Raw genomic sequence first — 6422 nt, 5'->3', positions numbered from 1 at the left:
GAATAGAAATACTTTATGCTCGGATGAGTGAAACGAAGGAGAACATAAAAGGAATGGTCCAAGTGATGCACGATATTATCACTGACAACATACTTTCCTCGTTTATTTGATACACACCGAGCCCGATAACGAACCCGAACATTAAAAAACTGTAATATACAAAATTAGTTTTTCTCGAAAATATGTCAACCAGACGCTACAGAAGTGTAAACTTGATTTGTAGTTTGACATTTTGAAGCTGTTCAGCAAATTCCATATTATTCCTCAAACGCATAAAGAAAAAAAAGCGTGGAAAACTGAAGTGGGACAGACAGACGGACGGACACACGGACTGACGGACGCAGAGGAAAGCTATAGTCCCCTCCGGTGAAAACCGGTAGGGGACTAATAATTAGACATCATGCATACATGATTGTAAAACCTTTTCTTGTACATGAATTTTTAAAACCAGTTCTTTTTAAAGGGGCATGGTCACGATTTTGGTCAAAAATGAATTTTTTGATTTTAATGTTTACACTGCGTCAGTAAGGCATTTTTAATAGGCAACCAAAATTTGAGATTCATTGGTTGAGTTTTAAGCGAGTTACAGAGCTTACAATTTTTCGCTATGTAAACAAAGCTTTTGTTTACATTTTGAATGTTGACGTGAAAATTCCAGTTTTAAACTTCAAATGAATGTGCTAATCGTTCGAAACTGTTTATTTATGCTTAGGATGAACAAGAAGATAGACAAATCAGCTTGAAAAAGATTTTTTACTGGTATATTTAACCTATGAAAACAAAAACAGGGCACGAGCCTTGTTTACATGACGAAGAATTGTGAGCCCTGTATCTTGCTTAAAACTCATTGACTGACACCCAAATTTCATTTGATCATTAGAAATGCATTCCTAAAGCATGGTAAATATTAACAACAGAAAAATAAAATTTGACCAAAATCGTAACCATGTCCCTTTAAAATTACACGAATGTGTTATTTAGCTACTGCAGTATTGCACTCCACTCATGTGACTGTTTAGACCCGACGAATCCTCACTTTTTTCAAGAAGAGAAAAACATAAATAAAATGATTGATCGAGACTTATCTATGGCACGCTAGCGAAAATGAGCTAAACATAGTTTAATAGTTGATTAACTAGGGTTATCGGCTGTAAAATATAGTTAACAGAACGTAACTATAGTTAACGATGTTAATCTATATTTTCACTTCTGTAAACCATAGTTAACGCGATAATCTAAACGACATACATTATCTGATAAATCTTTTTCACGATGTGTAAACTACAATTAACTAACTAGATTTGTAAAATTATCATGATTTACGACTCTATTCTATAGTTAAAATATGAAGTTTATAGTTTACATATTTGAATCTACATTTATCAGCAAAACATATTGCAAACGTATAATTACAGACACAGCTTAACTTCGATTAGCATTCGCAAAATATAGTTTACAACCGTTAATTATGATTTTGTTGATGAAAAATATTGTTAACGAATCGTTGACTATAGTTTTCTGTTGATTAACTACAGTTTACAGTCGATAAACCTTCTTTATCGTCTGTTAAACTAAGTTTTGCTCATTTTCGTGAATTTAACGTGTCATACTTATCAAAAAATGTCTTTGTTAAACTTTACATATTTTGATATTGTCGTACTAAATACTAAAACTATTTATCACCGAGTGTGAATTTACACATGCACGTGTTTATCGCATCTATAGGCGTACTTGTACATTGATATATGTTAGTGACATAAAAGTTAATTAACTTGTGATGGAATATTTTTTTAAATATCCGGATGGACTTTTAGGAGGAGAGGCGGTCATCGTATTATCATATTTTTGTTAACTGTGTAGAATTGTGTGAAAAAAAAAATAATATTTTGTAATTTTAGCTCTCTTTAGACTATTCCTTTTATCATATTCTGTCTGTTGTTTTCTTTCGAACCGCTTCTCTCTTCATCAGTTCGTTTGTACGTCATTGCAGAAAAAAAAATTACATAACCCGCTAACGCGGGGTCTACTCATGGTTAATTGGCTAATAGATATGAATATGCAGTTGCCTAGGGATGTATATTTCATTAAAACAGCGTCAACTTTACATAACAGAGCAGATTTTTGTATGTTTGTGTGTGTGTGCGGAAGGGGGGGGGGTTCGATTTTGACAGTCTATGAATAATTGTTAGCTTCTTTTTCTCTAGGCGAATAGGAAGAAAGGCGGTCAATATTTGACAACTTGTTTTGATGAGCAAACTATAAACATGAAGTAATAGTAACATCCCAAAAAAATCCAAGCTCTTGCTAACTAATTGTCAATCCATCAATTTATAAATGATCTATGTGTATTAAAATGTACAATTAGTTGCTCCTCTGCAATTAAGTATTAATAGGTTCAAAATAATCTAGGTTTAAGAAAGATACGGAAATTCAAGACCTAGATTAATCATAAATTAATCAAAAAAGTAGAATTTCCATTTCACACGCACTACTAAAGTACGGTTGCCATCGAAGATAAAACTTGTTTATACACCAGTAAAACGGTAACCCACTTTTTACGAGTAACCACAAGTACTTTAAAGCTACCATTACATTATCTTTATATAACGTAAAACTAATATTTTTTAAATCTACATGTAAACATTTTTCCTGCTTCTTCCAACCCATTCAGAGAATCTTTTCAGAAAGTTTGGTTTCTTCAATTTCTTTTCCGAGCCTGTCGTCTGCTTTGAGGATTCATTGGTCGTTTGTTTGGAAGACACGGCGTCTAACATCCAATGAATGCGCCTGATAATTTGAAAAATAATGCCATTTTATAGTGATTACAGTAACTCGGTATTATATTTTGGCGCTTTAAAATTTTGTTTCAGGTTTATATAGGATTATATGTAATGAATGTTTAAGAAATTCTTACGCGTCTTTCGTTGCTTTCGTCATGTCCTCCCTTAAATCGAGATCAAAATCTAATCGATGCCTATCCCTTAATCGATACCTGAAATGATTATTCGATAAACATAGATCTAATGTTTATATATACTTTTAAAAAGTATAATTAAGAAGTTGAAAATGAATCTTATTACTTCGATATTAATATCGTACAAACCAGTTATCGGCCAATTTGAAGTTTTGTTTTTCATAAACATCACAATCTGGACCATCAGCCAACTTGCTGTATGCGAATTTTTTGTCGCCCTCTTGTTCCCTGGCCAATATTTTAAATTTTGTTTATATGAAATCTTGTTGTAGCCTAACATGGTGTTGAGTTAAATTACCATTCTTGCTCTATCGCTGAACAAACATACCGTCGAGCTAAGACAATTTTGCACAACTGTCTGTCAAGTCTACATAAAACTTTGTATGTAACCTTCCGTATAAATAAAATATGTACAACATTTCGTTAATTTTGTTAAGCTTTTGCATATAGCCCCACCCGAACTTCATTGTTGTCATATGAACCGTTTATATAAAAAGTTTACCCATAGATGGATGGTTTGAACACAGATTCCCTGTCTATTGTTGTTTGCGTATTCGTTGCCTCTTTCCTGAAATTGGAAACCAATGAATAAAAACGATATCAAAAAAATATTTTTCGTATATGTTTCAACTTAACTTTACTAAGTTACATTCCGTTTTGTGCACTTAAGAAAATACCTTGGATTGTTGTCATTCTGAGGATCACGTCCAGTTGAAGGCTTGGGTATAATACCCTGTTTCTTGATGTTGGCGACTTGAGTCCTGTAGATATAATTTCTAAATTGGTTGATATACTGGTTAACTGATTTCCATATCAAATGTCTATGTACAGTACTGGTAATTGTATGCTTGGGTTAATATCTCCGAAAATATCCCAAATTGTATCACAGAATAAATGTTGAATCAGTGGTCTACCTTTTGGGCAAATCTTCGTAGTCTGTTTTTGGTTTTGAATTCCTGTAAAAGAGAGATTTAGTGGCCTTATGCGCATTATAAATGTTTGTCATAACTATTCAATAACTGTATATTCATGACGTTATAATTGATAATATGGATTTGTTCAAATCATTCTTGCTTGAAAATTTGGGCCAAAAACATCTCGGCGATTTCTTTGGTTCTCGGATCATCTGACCTTGGAGCTCTAAATATAAAGTAGAATTGAAACGATTAATCAGTGACCATAAATAGCAGCCATTTGAACATGTATACACAGTTATATATTTATGATTTCGACATTGTATTTATCTATCAAAATGAAAAAATTGGTAAAATATACAGATTTTTTTTTACTTGAATGCAGGAACCAATATGGTTCTTATTTTCTTTTTCGTCCTGGGCTCGGGCACACTGAACCGGGGGTTCCTACATTATGAACTGTTTGTAATAGTCCGTATTTTTTTCTTTTCAGTTTTCTTTATTGAAATTCACAAATTAAAAAAGGATTAAATGAAATTATACGATATAGTAGTACTCTTTATAGCATGGTTGATGGCACTTACCATTTCTTTTCTGCGCTTCGCATTTCATAACGTGTTGCAGTGGTAATTTCATCAAGATTGCCTTTGCTGAATGAATTTTAAAGGTGTTATAAATAAAACATTGGCAAACAATTTTATTTTTTAAATACTAATCTGAATGAGGTTTTTTTTTTAAATAAAACATAATTATGATAAATGAAATACGGTCGGAAGACACTATAATGTCAAAGCTCCCCTCCCTGAATTAACTCAATTTATTTGATAATGAAACATAAACCAACTGCTCTCTTTGATCTCACTTTTGTCAACAAGAATGAAAAGTTATTTTTTTTTGTTATGAAAGTATAAGCTTTGCATAATTATTTTTTGTGAAACCATAGCAACGTCAACCATCCCGGTTTAGGAAACAAAGATTTTGCGAAGTGTAACGTGACGTCATATATTATTCCTCAACTCTTTGCGTAATTTAAGAAGTATAAGAAATTATTCTTTGATTATTATGAGGTGATAAAATACGTTTGGGGTGTGATCAAATCCAATAAAGCCCGAAGGGCTTTATGATGGATTTGATCACGCCTGACCGTAATATTTACATATTTGCAAATATGCTTCCTTATATGAAACTATAGAAGAGCGAACACGTTCATAATAATTAACCCCTTCACGGTAACTGCGGTACTGCTCTTTTGCAGGGCAAAATGACATGGTTTGGTGAAATATGACGTAACGTCAATTGTTTCATTTACGTCATTTAATTATCTACCTACTGAAATTTCGGCAAAGTATATCATTTTGCCCTGCAAGAGAGCAGTACCGCAGTTATCGTGAAGGGGTCTATAAATAACAATGTTATAACTCTGTCCTGAGTTTTTGCTTCCACCACTTTTTGCTTGATATTTCAATAATACTAAATACCTTTGTGCTCAAACTACGTTCATCCACTAATATAAAAAATGCCCAGATTATCTGTTTTGAAACGCCCCCTCTACCGCTTCAGGTTTCAATACACATCCCGAAATTGAAAGTCTACGGAGATTTTGCATTGCAACAGCCATTAATAAGCCCGGATGATAACGTTAAAAAATTGCGCAATGTATTCCGAGTGTATTCCGAATGGAGAAAAGAAGTAAACATTCCCCATTATAAATCTCCGTAAGGAATATGTTTTCGTTCCTGTGAATTTTTCTGAGAGGAAAGGGATAATTGTTCAATGAAAATATCTTGGATATATTCCCTTTTAACGATTTCAACTGTATTTCTTTCACAGGTATGTGTAATTTTATTAAAAATCATCAAAAAGCGATGGAAGCAATAACTTGGGACAGACTTACAAATAGTTCACTTGGTTTTTCATGTGATCCAGACACTGAAAATGCAAATGTATCTCGATAATCATTAAAGTTCTTTTTTGCCCTAACTACATCCATTCAGTAGAATGAAATCTACTTCATTGACAATGGACTATATGTATATTTATAGGGATAGCCTACAGGTTACATAAGTTGAAAGAGCGCACCTTAAAAGTAACTGTATAGTTGAGTTAAACCGTTGCCATCCAATGGAAACTTGCGTTACTCTTTGGTTCTTTTTGATAATGAGAATTAAACTTATAGATCTAGCGTTTCAATGTAAAACAAACCTCTTTTCCTGAAAACAGATGTTATCTGCTAATTTTGCATCACCAATCGAGTTCACCACACCATTTCTAATATGGAATATTCGTTGATGCATGTCGTCCACTTGATTACATACCTTTTTATGCAAATGTGACGTCAAGCATATAATATTACGTCATGAAATTCTTTTATTTCTTGTTTCATATCAAAACGTATTTGGAGCATAAAACATAACATTGCGCAATATTTTCTTGATTTTGATTTATTGTCGTCTTGATTTGTTGCATGTGTAGTGAATATTACCATCGGGTTCGGAATTCCATAAATAACAACATAAATATATATCCATTGTAAA

General features: G+C 32.8%; 1 pseudogene; it reads right to left on the bottom strand.

Moving 5' to 3' along the window:
- Positions 1-2630: 2630 nt before the first annotated feature.
- LOC128190774 (uncharacterized) lies at positions 2631-6182 on the bottom strand (annotated as a pseudogene).
- Between the last annotated feature and the right edge of the window lie 240 nt (positions 6183-6422).

Source organism: Crassostrea angulata, chromosome 6 (genome assembly GCF_025612915.1).
Source record: "Crassostrea angulata isolate pt1a10 chromosome 6, ASM2561291v2, whole genome shotgun sequence".
Classification (NCBI taxonomy): domain Eukaryota; kingdom Metazoa; phylum Mollusca; class Bivalvia; order Ostreida; family Ostreidae; genus Magallana; species Magallana angulata.
Note: the sequence above shows the minus strand (reverse complement) of the source record. Positions and strands in the feature narration are given on the sequence as shown.